General features: G+C 38.8%; 1 non-coding gene across 1 annotated transcript; it reads right to left on the reverse strand.

Annotated features, from left to right (window-relative positions):
- Positions 1 to 9,337: 9,337 nt before the first annotated feature.
- Positions 9,338 to 9,410, reverse strand: trnar-ucg (transfer RNA arginine (anticodon UCG)). The gene has a single exon. It is a non-coding gene; the product is annotated as a tRNA-Arg (tRNA).
- Between the last annotated feature and the right edge of the window lie 3,911 nt (positions 9,411 to 13,321).

Below are 13,321 nucleotides of genomic sequence, written 5' to 3' on the forward strand. Positions count from 1 at the left end.
TGTTTACAGCAAATATATAACTGTGCACACACAGTGTACCGTCTATTTCCTGTGATCTGAATGTACCCTCTCTTTTTAATTCCTTTTCCACTAAATATCAGTGTCTGTTTCAACTATCTCCAGCTTGCCACTCACCTCACCTGCTTCACCATTCAGCCCACCTGCATCCACTTATCCCATTACCCCAGCTGTGGTCAAACCTCCAGTTTTCCACTGGTGAGTGTCATATATTCTCATGAGCCATCTGTGTCAGTGACCTGTTTTTGCCACGGTTCTCCGTCATCTGTTTGTGTGTGTGTGATAAAGTGGACAGACTTGCAGTCTCTGTGGTATGATTGACAGAGACTGAGAAGCAGGGGACAGTTTGGCATATGATTCCACTGCAGTTTGTACATCATGCACGTGCATGTGTTTGTGTGAATGCCTTATTGATGATTGAGTCTGAATAGAGAGTTCTTCGGATCAAACATTTCGCCGAATCAACAACTCCTGAGCTCGATCCACATGAACACACACACAGACAAACTAACTTGCAGATATGCGGCAAGAATATTATAGTTATTACCAACGTCTTGATCCCTAAATCCTGCCGGCTTGTTAGTGTCAAGTGGAGCTTATGGAAAAAAGCTTTTAGGTTTTGAGAGAAATACTAAAAAGATGTGAAAGGTTGCTACTATATGTATTAATTAGTGTTTGATTTAATTCAGACATAATTACGTACATACTTTCTCTATCCATCGTTCCTTTTATTACATGTAGTGCCGTTGAGCTATAGTAAAAAAAAATGTGTGTCATACCATGTTGGCAGCTTACTCCAAACTAAATTGAACTTTTAAATTGATCTTTTTCTACGTTTTTCAAAGTTATTATGGGTAGGTTAGATGATCCATGGATCTGCTGTACCAACACAAGTCCAGTGCTCACTTGACTGACAGTACTTTTCTCAGTGGAACACTGGCTGTATCCTTCTCTCCAAGAACAGATTTTTTGCTTTCTAGAATCAGCATTTTAACAAATATTGAGCAGCTAACATAATAGTGCACATTACATGAACTCCAAACTTTATGAGAATGGTTTTAATCTTGTTTTGTAGATTGCTGACTTTGTATGGTATACACAGTAATTGTTTAAGTGTCATGATAAGTCAAAGATGGAAACATAGAGTGCTATTAGTTGGAAGCAAGGTCTTTATTAGGCTTATATTTATTGTCTTTTTGTGAAGTTAAAAATGACGTTGTGACATAAAAAGAATTTCAAATTTATCTGACCATAACGTATGTAAAAATGAATGATAAGACTTCACAAATAGAACTGAAATGCATGATCAAAAAAATTAATCATTCATAAAAGCCAACATGGAGCTTTTTTCTCTCTCTCTGTGCCATAGCACCAAATAAGGAAACCTAAACCCTTTTTTTGGACATTCACTTATGATTAAGCTACCATATTTACTTAAATGGAGGCTGAGGCCTTTACCTACCTTAATAGCTTCGGGTACCAGGCCTGTATTAGACAGGCATAAATTTCTAATTGCCATTGTTATAAGTATGACCACTCATTCTTCTTCAACGGTTTATTCTGATGTTTTTTTTTTAAAAACAATGCAACTAGATACACGCCTTGTTTCCTCATAACTGTGTTCCTATATAAGGTGTGTGAGTGGATGTGGTTTATTTTTCCTGGCAAGCAACAAAGATTTGGATTTCTTCGCTGGACTTCATGGACAAGTTTTATGAACAAGAACCAGTAGGACCCAGGCTTTGTGGGGTGACGCACTGAAAGTCGAGGATGTTCCATCACTAAGACGGCACAAGTCTTAGTGAATATTAGTTTCAAATGTTTGTTTTGTGTTGGCATTAGATGTACGACTCTTTTAGAACAGACATAATTACACTGAGTGAAAAGACAGCTAAGGGGGCCTTTAGTGTATTTAATAATACATTTATGTACAAGATATCTGAACATATCCATTTGTTGCTTCTACAACCACTCAGAAACACACTTACTCACACAACAAAGTACTGAGGATAATTACCAAACAGACGTCATTTGTTGTCAGCTTGTATTGGTCTGTCATGCTGCTCACTTTGATATATCCGGAAACTGATTCTGGCTTGAACAATAACAAATATATATTAATAACCATCCAGTCAAGGTTTTAGCTCAAATGTGCCAGAGTAAAAAAAGATTTTACCCAAATCAAACTGCTTTTTTGTTAGGTATCACAACTAAAAGGAAACTTCAGAGAGTAGTTATTTAAGTCACCTCCCAATCTTCAAATCATTGAATTGTGCAACTGACACTCTAATTACATGTATGTTCAGCTCGGAATTCAGCAAAGACATTGTAACAAAGTGAGCGCACTAGTGGGATGGGGAAACTGTATCTTGCTGTCACAGCAATGTATCCAGAAATGTATCCATTAATCCCAGATGTATCTGATAAAACTTTGTAAAATTACCAGGTGATAAATGAGGCTGATGTTGGCCGGGATTTCTTAACTCTCCATCACCATGTCAGCATGGCTCTGCACAAAATCAATCCACTTATCGTAGTTACTTTCGTTGGTTTTTAACTTGTTTTCAGATTAGATGCACAGATGCGCCGGTACGTACGCAAAGTCCTGAAACAGCCGCAGTACGAGACTGTTAATGTGGCCCTTCAATCTGACAGTCATACATCAGATTCTCTGAATTGCTAGATCTACAGCAGTGTTGCATTTTAGGTCTGCTCTTCACAAAAACAATATATTATTTTTCATCTCCCCTGCAGCTGAATTAAGCTGAATTAAGTTCTGCAAATTCTGCCATCGGGGAAAGATGCATTTTTGTAATGAAAATAGATAGGTTGTTGTCAGACACTCACCCAGATGGTATAATTGGCTTGTTGGGGGCCATTTTTAAGATAAATGGATGCCTATTAACGTTAAGTTGTTTGGCGAGGGTGAGACCTCCCTACATCATGGAGCCCTGCTTTTTTACCCGCCCTAAAAATCCTGAAATTACAAAAAAAAAAAAAAAAACAAGATACAAGATTAAAAACTGTTTAACAGTCCAGTTCCAAAATTGAGCACAACATAAGCCTTCATCTTTCAATATGTTTTAAGCAGCTATTTTCGGTTTACTCACTGTGTCTTAGTGAGAAATATGTGGTTGCTCAAATCGTACAAGTGGAGTTTGATATACCAACCACACTGAAGCGCATGTCTTCACAGTAAATGTGCAGACTTTATCTACTGTATATGTAGTGGCATAAAAATAGTGGATGATAAATACCACCTGTGACCACCTGTGACACTGCCACAGAATTGATGATAAATCTGCAGACTGGTAAACTCCTCCCTTAGTTACCACGAAATTACTTTGAGTGATGGCAAAGGTAGCACTGAGGAGTAACAAAGAAAATAAGTAACTTATATTTCATTAGACTGTTGACAAGAGAAAATGTATTCAAAGTACTTAATTCTGTACTCTAGGTCAAAATCAGCTGCGTACATCAAAGACTTGTTAAGGCTCTTGAAAGAGTCCATATTTTGCTGATTGGCCCAAATGTTTTTCAGAGGGTCTTGCAGGAGCACTCTCTCCTTAAAGACCCATTCTGCTCTATTAGTCAATCTATTTGGAACCTGTTGTTATTCCCTAGTCATCAAATACTCACACATGGTCAAGAGCCTGCAGCGTTGTTTTTAAATAGGCTCAGTGTCACCTTCAATTTTGTGGCGTTTCCTGAGCTGGTAACTTCACAGTCGCGACACTGTGTCTCAATGGCAATGAAGAAAATATTAGCAAAGTTGTCTGAAATAAAATGCATTTTATTGTTTATTTTCACGACTAACTATCATGTTTCCCCAACCTTTACAAATGACTTCTAATGTGTTACAAAGTAGCCCTGTAGTAGAGTAAAGAAAGTCAAAATTGAGATCTAAAGACTTAAATAGATAAAGACAAATAGAAGAAATGAAGTGGTACGGTGGGAATGTTGAACTCAACCACAAGTACCTTGCTTGAGAGCCAAGTGTCACAACAAAACCTTCTTATACTATCCATGTTAATTATTCATAAGCCACCACTACAGGGGGATGTTTTTCTGTCACTGTTCAGTATTGGTGCAGCCAGTGTGTCAGTTACTGCCACAGAAGGATAATTGTCTATATGCAGCTGTAGAGCATTTCCCTATGCATTGAAGGAGTATCACGAAACGTAAAAACTGATGAAAAGGAACTCTTGGCCGAGCAGCAGTATGTGATAAGGCACATCACCACATGTCATATGGTGATACGATATACTAAAGCGGGAGGAAGATGAATGAGAAATTGAGCATGTCAGGCTGTGAAAGGGCAGCGACTTCTGGGGCTGACCAAAACAGTTTCAACAAACTCTGAAGGAAACGGAGAAACACAGACATCGTGACTTGTTCAACCCATGGTATATATGAGGACATCTACTGTATGTTGTGGATTTTAAGTGATGTGTTTTACCATCCTACCATTCCCTACAGGATTTATAGTGAAAATATTTTGCTGACAAATGCATTAATACTGTAAATTCTCCCAAGAAGTCTGATTGTTACTAAATTTAAGGGCTCCTGGACTCGATAACGAAGGTGGTTTATTTTTGCTGGTTTATTTTTGTTTAAACAATTTAACAAGTTTTGCATATTAAGAGGAAGGTGAAAAAAAACTTGTGTAATGTGGCTCTATAATATGCCTCTCAAATTCCAGGATAATGAAATGGTGTATTTTGAAATGGTGTGATTTTCTTCGCTTACAGTGAAGTAGAGCTAATTGGCTCTGGCTCTGTTTTGTCTGGATGTTCCGTTTTGTTTGTAGAGTAATCTTATTGATTCTACTGGCATTTACATTTTGCCACTCTATTTAGTTTGATTTATTACCGCCAGTGAACTACAGATTTTGTCCGTTCAGCCATCAGTATTCTTGGTTGCATGTTCATACCTCAACAGTTTTAATTCCCATAAGCATTCACTGTCTTTTTTGGTTGCTGATTTTCTTTTATTTTCTCCTGTTAGCATTCTACCCTTTTTTTATTCCTTATCCCCCTCTATCACAACCATTTTTTCTTTCCCAATGTTTCTTCCTCTTCTCTCCCCTGCTCTGAGCAGTCTTTCAGGCAAATAGTATGTGATACTGTCATTAGTCAAACCCTTTGATACCGCATTGCTGTTAGGTAGTTCTCATCAAGAGTCGTGGGCTAACATACATAAATATAAACGTATATATACACTATATTGCCAAAAGTATCAATACAGACCTCCAAACTTAATTTTGCCTCCAGATTGGCTCAAGAACAGTAGAGAGCTTCGTGGAATGGGTTTCTATGGCTGAGCAGCTGCATCTAAGCCATACATAGAACAGAAGAAATAGGAAAATATTTTATGCATCTCCTGTGGGGGAAATTCAAAATTACCAAGTGCAATGCAAAGCATCGGATGCAGTGGTGTAAAGCACGCTGCCACTGGACTCTAGAGCAGTGGAGACATGTTCTGTGGAGTGACAAATCACCTTTCTCCATCTGGCAATCTAATGAACGAGTCTGAGTTTGGCGGTTACCAGGAGCACTATACTTGTCTGACAGCATTGTGCCAAGTGTAAAGTTTGGTGGAGGGGGGATTATGGTGTGCATTTGTTTTTCAGGAGCTGGGCTTGGCCCCTTAGTTCCAAAGAAAGGAACTCTGAATGCTTCAGCACAGCAAGAGATTTTGGACAATATCATACTCCCAACTTTGTGGAAACAGTTTGGGGATGGCCCCTTCCTGTTCCAACATGACTACACACCAGTGCACAAAGCAAGGTCCATAAAGACATGGATGAGCGAGTTTTGCGAGTTTTGTCAACCTCAGTTGAGTCCAGACCTCAACCCAGTAGAACACCTTTGGAATGAATTAGAGCAGAGAGTGCGAGGCAGGCCTTCTCGTCCAACATCAGTGTCTGATCTCACAAATGCGCTTCTGGAATAATGGTCAACAATTCCCATAAACACACTCCTAAACCTTGTGAAAAGCTTGCGCAGAAGAGTTGAAGTTGTTATAGCTGCAAAGTGTGTGTCGATGTCATAATTAAACCTTATGCATTAAGAATGGGATGTCACTTAAGTTCGTAAAGGCAGATGAACGAAAACTTTTGACAATATAGTGCATAATTGTATATCAACACATGTATAGATAAAATCTACTTGGAACTCTGATAACATACTGCTTGCATGGTGCAGAGGCAAAGTTACTTTCTATAGAAAACTAAAGACACTGACAAAGTCTGACACTGGAGGAGATGTCAGTCTGTATAAAATAACTCACTTTGAAATACAAACAGACAAGTCTTGCCAGCAAACAGAAAATAAATAAATGGCATAGGCAGTTTGACTTCATTATGCAGATTTCTGAATTGAGCACTTTTCCGAAGAGCCTATCAGTTGGAATTAAATCCATCAAACGTAGGTCCAGAGATGCTTCAGCTGAGCACTGTGGATCAGCTGTATTCGCTCGTCAGGACTCCTTCATTCATCCTCTATACTTATCTTTCCCTTTAGGATGCTGGTGCCGCAACGACAAATTAATTTGTTCGGCATATTCTACAGCCAATTTCAGATTTGTGTGTTCTACAGAAAAATGATTCACACAGACAAGATGGAAACAGACTGAGGGCATATGTTTTAAACACATGGACATATCTGGATTGTATACCGACTGACTGAGTGTCCCCTAAACAGATGCACCAAATATATTTCCATGTCATTCATGGGCTGTGAGGCAGACAATTAAATTGAAACTATTACCAACACTCGCTTACAAGCCCCCCAGAAAGTGAATCTTTGACTATACCTCTTTTGTGTGTGTAGAGTGTTTGACTAATTATCAAACCATGAGTGTCCAGGGTCACTGGCTGCCATTTTCAGCTCTCCTCTGCAATAATAATTTGTAATAAGGAGTAATTTTCACATTGCACTTTTTAACATTCCCCAAGGTCAACAGACTCATGAGGGGTGATATTTCTCAAACTTTTGCAAGACTAAACTCTGGATGATCTTATTTTCAGTATTTTAGAATATTTGCAGGCATACCCGTTTTGATAATCAGATCTCATCAGCCTCCCAAGTTTCTTTCTTTGGCGTCTCATTACCCACCGCAGGCTACATTTTTTTAAATTCTAAATGTGTATGTCGCCTTTAGTGGAAACTGTTGTGCATCTCTCGCTCAGCTCTAAACCTGTGGTTTATCTCTTTCTCTGTGACCCTTTCATCATTTCAACAACTTTGTCCCATTTGTAAAGAGAACATGATGGTAAAGACAATGAAAAAAAAGAAGCGAAGAAAAAGGACCAGGATGGGACAGATAAACGTATAGAACAATAATGCGAGTTCTGTGATGAAGTATCTTTCTTTCTAACATGCACTCACACACACATACATAAACTCTCTCTGTCTCTCTCTGTGTTTCTCTCAATATGACTTGGTTTATTATTTTTGCCCCATGATTCTCCACAGTCTGTGCTCTAATCTTTTGAAAGCTAATGAAATTAATCTTTAGACCCTAAGATATGCTATCCAAAAGTTTATCTTAGACACACACATAAAGTAAGGTATACTACTATATAGATTTGCAAAGAAAATGGATCTGGTGGAACAGATTTTGTTGCACAACCAGGTAATGTCCTTCATTTTAACTATGCTAATAGATCAAATTGAACTGAACCATTTATTATTTGAAACATAAACACAATTACTTATTTACAGAATAAATATTTAACATGTGAAAATACAATTGTTTAGTTCTCACTGAGTCTATTTAAATTACAAATAAGTATGAAACAACCTTTTTTAACAGTCTGACCTGCCATTACCAAGTTGTCTCACTTTAAAGAACTATAACTAACAGTATACACAAACATTATTTTTTCTTTAAAGAACAAAGTGAGAGTGAAGAATTTCAAGAGTGCAGACTGTAATGACAGCTGGCAACAAAGTTGCAGATTGCAGCCAAATTAATACCCTCCCACCTCACCTTACCAAGCATGTCAAATCTCTGATGGCCTCCAAAAATATGAAAAACATAAACGGCCCTACAGAGCTATTGTTTATCAATCAGAATTTAAATTCTTACTTAGTGCAGTGCTCTTGATTTTGAAGCCCTAGTTTTTATGTAATAATGACAGCATACAACTAAGTAGTGCAACCATGAAGGGACTCAAGCTCTTCTCCGTTAGGCCACATGGTCTCAAGCCTGGGTAAATTGATTGTCATCTCACCATAATTAGGACAACACTGGTGTTGCGCAACTGTCTCGATTGACATGCCTGCGCAACATAATATGAAAGTAGCAGAAAGTGCCTCTGGATTTGCAGATCATGCTGGTTGTCCTCCAAAGGGTGTGTTCATGCTAAAAGGAGGATCGCGCTTTTCAGTCTCCCTGTGGAAGTTTGTGACAGGGAGCTGGAGGGATGTCTTGCTCAGACCGCTTCCCCTGCGAACCGGTCCAGGACAAGCAACAGAAAATATATATTGATGCATGACTGACTGTTGCCATCAGAGCTGAGTTTAAAAGATGTGGGTGCTTAAACAGCACTGAATGCTGCAACTGATTATAGTGCAAAGAAGATTTGGAAGATTCTTTAAAAGTCATGTGCTTTGGAAGGGGCCCTAGATATTTGCTGTTGTTGCTGCAAGTCTCTATAAGAATACCAAGATTACAGCAGATCCAGCACGGAAAAAAGGCACACTTTGTTCTCTTCTATTAGGATAGCTTGAAGAATTAGTGCTCGCATGCACACTACATAGTGTACATGTTTATAATTCTATGTCAATAAGGAATTATGTAAGACTTTCAAACCTTCCATTTCAAATTCTGTGACTTAATTTGATGAACGTAAAGACGAGATTGAATACACTCATCTTTATACTTTAAGTGTTTTCAGTTTTTTTTCTCTTTTTACCTATTTAAGTCACACAGACATTCTACACAGCTTGCCTTTGGTATTGCGGATTCGGATGTTATCAGTAGGTGAGTTGAAAGAATTTCAGTTGTTAAAAAACAAATAAAAAAAAAACTGCTTTCAATGCAATTATTTGATCATTTGCTGTAATAACTCAGCAGGATAGAAGTTGCTCATTCAAGTCTATCATCGTTGTGTATAGCTTGAACGGAGGCAGTATGGGATACCCAAGTCCATTGTGTAGCATCAGCTTAACATTCACAGGATTTCTGACATGGAGTAGACCTAAGCAAAGCACTTCACAGTGTCCAGCATGCGTTTATTTGGTTAGTATAGTGCCCTTGATTGTGTAGCCCCAGTTTCTATGCAGTAATGACAACATGCAACTAAACAATGCAACCATGAAGGGACTTGAACCCTCAATTTTCTGATTCGAAGTCAGACGCCTTGTCCATTAGGCCACATGGTCTCCATAGCTTGGTCTCGCATCTAGTGGTGGATCACTGAAAAAGGTCCAGTCCTACTTATCTTTACATCTTCTATTTCTACCCCCTACCCGAACCAGGGTTTTTTATTCCCCACCCCGCTATGATGGGTTTGCAGGTGTTGAGAGGCTGGGGTAGCTTGTGGTTGTGGAAAAAAAGATGGTTGTTGAGGTGTGAGGAGCAGTGATGGCTGGCGTTAGGGGAGTAACTCTGGGATGCCAGTGATCAATTTCTTGCGTCTTGGAGGTGTCGTGGGCCAAACTAGATGACACACTGATGAAAGGAGGTTCCCACCTGATGACCCCAATGGCATGTTGGTCAGTACTGCTCACTGGTCTATATAGGGATTATAGGGAATTATTCAGTGAGTCTGGTCCATTTCTTTTTTAACACAAGTTTCTTGTGTTTACTTGGAATCTCAAGCTAAGTTTGAAATTTCAAACACCTCTGATACTGGAAGCTCTGCGAATATAACAGAATGAACAGAGCACCTGGAGTTTGTAACATCAGCTTAACTCAGACTTACACTGCATGCGCTTCAGAGGATTTCTGACATGGAGTAGACCTGGCAAAGCACTTTACAGTGTTTATTTAGTACAGTGCTCTTGATTGTGAAGCCCCAGTTTCTATGTAGTAATAACAGCATATAACTAAACAATGCAACCACAAAGGGACTTGAACCCTCAATCTTTTGATTTGAAGTTAGATGCCTTGTCCATTAGGTCACATGGTCTCCATACGTTATTTTTTTGGTACCTAGTGGTGGATCACTGAAAGAGCTCCTTACTTTTGCTAAGAAACACAAGGTTGCTTTGGAGTTTTCCAAACCAGTCTAAATGTGTGTTATAGACTTGGAGAAGTTTTACAATCATATCCCTTGTGGTGTCCTGTGGTAGCCTGGGAACCGAGCCCTTGGTGACGGACCATGGGTGTCCGTAAACACTGGAGCGAGAGCTGTGCTCGTATTGCTGGGATTGAACGAAAATATGTTTTTGAGGATGCTGGACTCCGTTTTGGTCATAATTGTTACCGACAGAAATTTCTAGGTGCAACCTGGGAACGGAAGGTTTTAAATTTGGTCAGTTTAGGACTACAGCTTTGCTGTTTTTACATGATGAGATAATATGTTGAATATTAATTTGATGAATGTGAAAACGTGTTTTAATACACTCATCTTTATACTTTTAGTGCTTTCAGTTTTTTCTCTGGGAAAAACTCCTTGAAAGTGACTCTGGCACCCTCTATATTTTCATTGCCCCCTACCCAAACCAGGGTTTGAAACTTCAGATACACTTCAGATTCACAGACCCTGTACCATTCTATGGTAAACTTAAGACAAAGATTTTTATCCTAACACGATTCTACACCAACAAAAACATAGGTATGAACATATATTACATGCTAACTGAGCCCCCTCATCAAAACTCTAAAGGAACATTCAACTAAAACCCAATAAGATTTTGTAACATGATGTGAGTTTTAGTATGGCTCTTGCTCACAAATTTGACAGGAGCTGAATCTAACATCTCTGAGACTCATTGGCCATTGATCTCATCATCATCATCACAGGCTTAGCATTGCACGCTTTTAACACTTGACCAACTGTCTTTGTGCATGGTCACCATCAGTTGTCATAACAACAGCGGTATTCTATAGGTTGTTATCGAAAAAAGATGAAAAGTTTACTCCTAAAATTTGAGTAAAGAACACAGGAGAAAAAGAGAGTTTTCAAAGAAATAAAATACTTAGAAATATGGATACACAAATGTATATGTTTTTACGGCATAGCTCGATAGGTGATCAAAACTGAGTTATGACTGGTATAAAATCCAAGCTGATGTGACTTTGGAAGCATCTCAGAAATTATAAATACAGGACAGAATGGAGAAATGGGAGCAAAACAAGGTTTAAGAAATATATAAGTATAGAAAGAATGCAGCTTTTAAAGATGGATTAGGGGGTTGTTTTGTGTAACAACTTTGTAAAAATCTGAAAGCATACTGTGATTCAAGTTGTCTTAGACTTCAGTACCACCTAATGGCAAAGTTTTTAGACTTCATGAAGCTCTTAAGCTGAGTTGATTTCAAGATTGTACGCTTTGATTTTTACGTTTCAGACAAATGTGAGAGATCACAGACAGTGACACAGTGGATGCACTTTGTCACGTGCAAGCTCGGAGCAAGTTCTATGCTTTACTGCCAGTGGAGCACACAGACCAAACAGGTACAGATACTCTGTGTCATCCTATACGTATAAATGGCAGGCAAGATGGAGATCTCAGACACTGGAGTTGTGTTTGAGTAAGATCAGCTCAAATGAAACCCACGGGCAAACACAGAGTGAAGCATACCTCTCAGGCGTGACATCCTAAAAATAGATAGCAGATAATAAATATTACCTTATGTAAATAGTACCTTCAGCCTGGAGAGGGAGGTTTGGACTGGTGAGTTTCTAACATTATTTTGTTGTTGGATCTGCACTGTGTGTGTTGTAATGGGTAGCCATATTATTTTTAGGTAGACTTAGCTGAGAAGTGGCAGTTTTGAATGTTACTAATAGTTCAACCTTCCACCTAAGCCAAAGGCTCATGGACCAGCCACAGCCAAATGCCAATTCTCAGGGGATTCTCACCTTCATGTAATCTCCAGTGACATCAATATGAAACCCTTCGGCAGTTTCCTTTCAGATGAGCAGAAAAACAAAGAGAAACAGTGTTTAAATGCAGGGAAGGAAGAAGATTCTAATCAAAGCAAGGACACTTTGCTGATTGCCTCTTCAGAAACAACAGAGAGAAAATTGGTTTAGTTTGCTTCTGTCAGGAAGGCAAGAGACAATTGATACTAAAAATGGTTAAAATGTTGCAGGGAAGAAATGAAAGGAGCTTAAAGCAAAATGAATAAATTACTTGTTCATGAGCCGAGATGGAGGACTGGGTAATCTATGGCGTCAATCCCATTCTCCTCTCTAGTCTCTTCTACTAGTAGGTTCCTCCATCCAAACAATTACAGAGCTTTTTTTAAATCCATTCTTCTCCCCCTCTTTCAACTCTTTTTGTCACATTGTTATTCATGCAAAGACATTAAAGGGCTGGAAAAGGGAAAGCCACCACACAGTGGCTTTGTTTTCAAAGATCTGCTGATATGCTGACCACTGAGGGATATGCTACACTCTATTTACAGCATTATACAAACCGCATACACTGGAACAAGCTATACTTAAATGTATGGGTTTATCTGGCATCTGAAGAATAAGTGCCAGTGAATGTCAGTGGAATTAAAGTGAACAAATTGGGTTCACATTTATTTACTGACAAATCTGTCACTTGCTGTCAGCACTACTTCCTTGTATATAGTTCAGAATGTGGGGGAGGTGTTGGATAAATTCTGTGCTACAAATACAAAATGCCATCAATAACAGCTTCCAATAAGAAAGTACCAACAGACACTTGACTAACCTAACCATTTTAAAGTCTGACTGGTATATGACTAGCAGTGTTGGAGACTTGAGAGTCAACAGAGAGGCGATGAAGAGGAGGTTGATTGCCTCTTGAATACACCATGCTCAGCCAAGTGTAGCAATCCGCCAAACAATAGCAGCTGCATAAGCAAAGACAGTAACCACCTACACTGGCACAAGGACATTATCGTCAATGTAAAGTGCGGTGCCAGCTAATTAAAACATAAGTAAATCAAAGCTTAATGAGTTGTAATTGTAGATAATTGCAGAGTTGTTGATGTATGGGGTCTAATTGGTTTGCATTACGGAGATAATGAGAAAAGTTTGATTACTTTAGGCTAAACGTGTTAGCTAGGTAGCAGGTGTTGTTTCAAGGAGCTGTCACAAGCAATCCTATACCTCACATCTCAATCTCATCCCTCAACTTCCACAAAGAGAC

Source organism: Leuresthes tenuis, unplaced genomic scaffold (genome assembly GCF_036924035.1).
Source record: "Leuresthes tenuis unplaced genomic scaffold, fLeuTen1.0.hap1 SCAF_9, whole genome shotgun sequence".
NCBI lineage: Eukaryota > Metazoa > Chordata > Actinopteri > Atheriniformes > Atherinopsidae > Leuresthes > Leuresthes tenuis.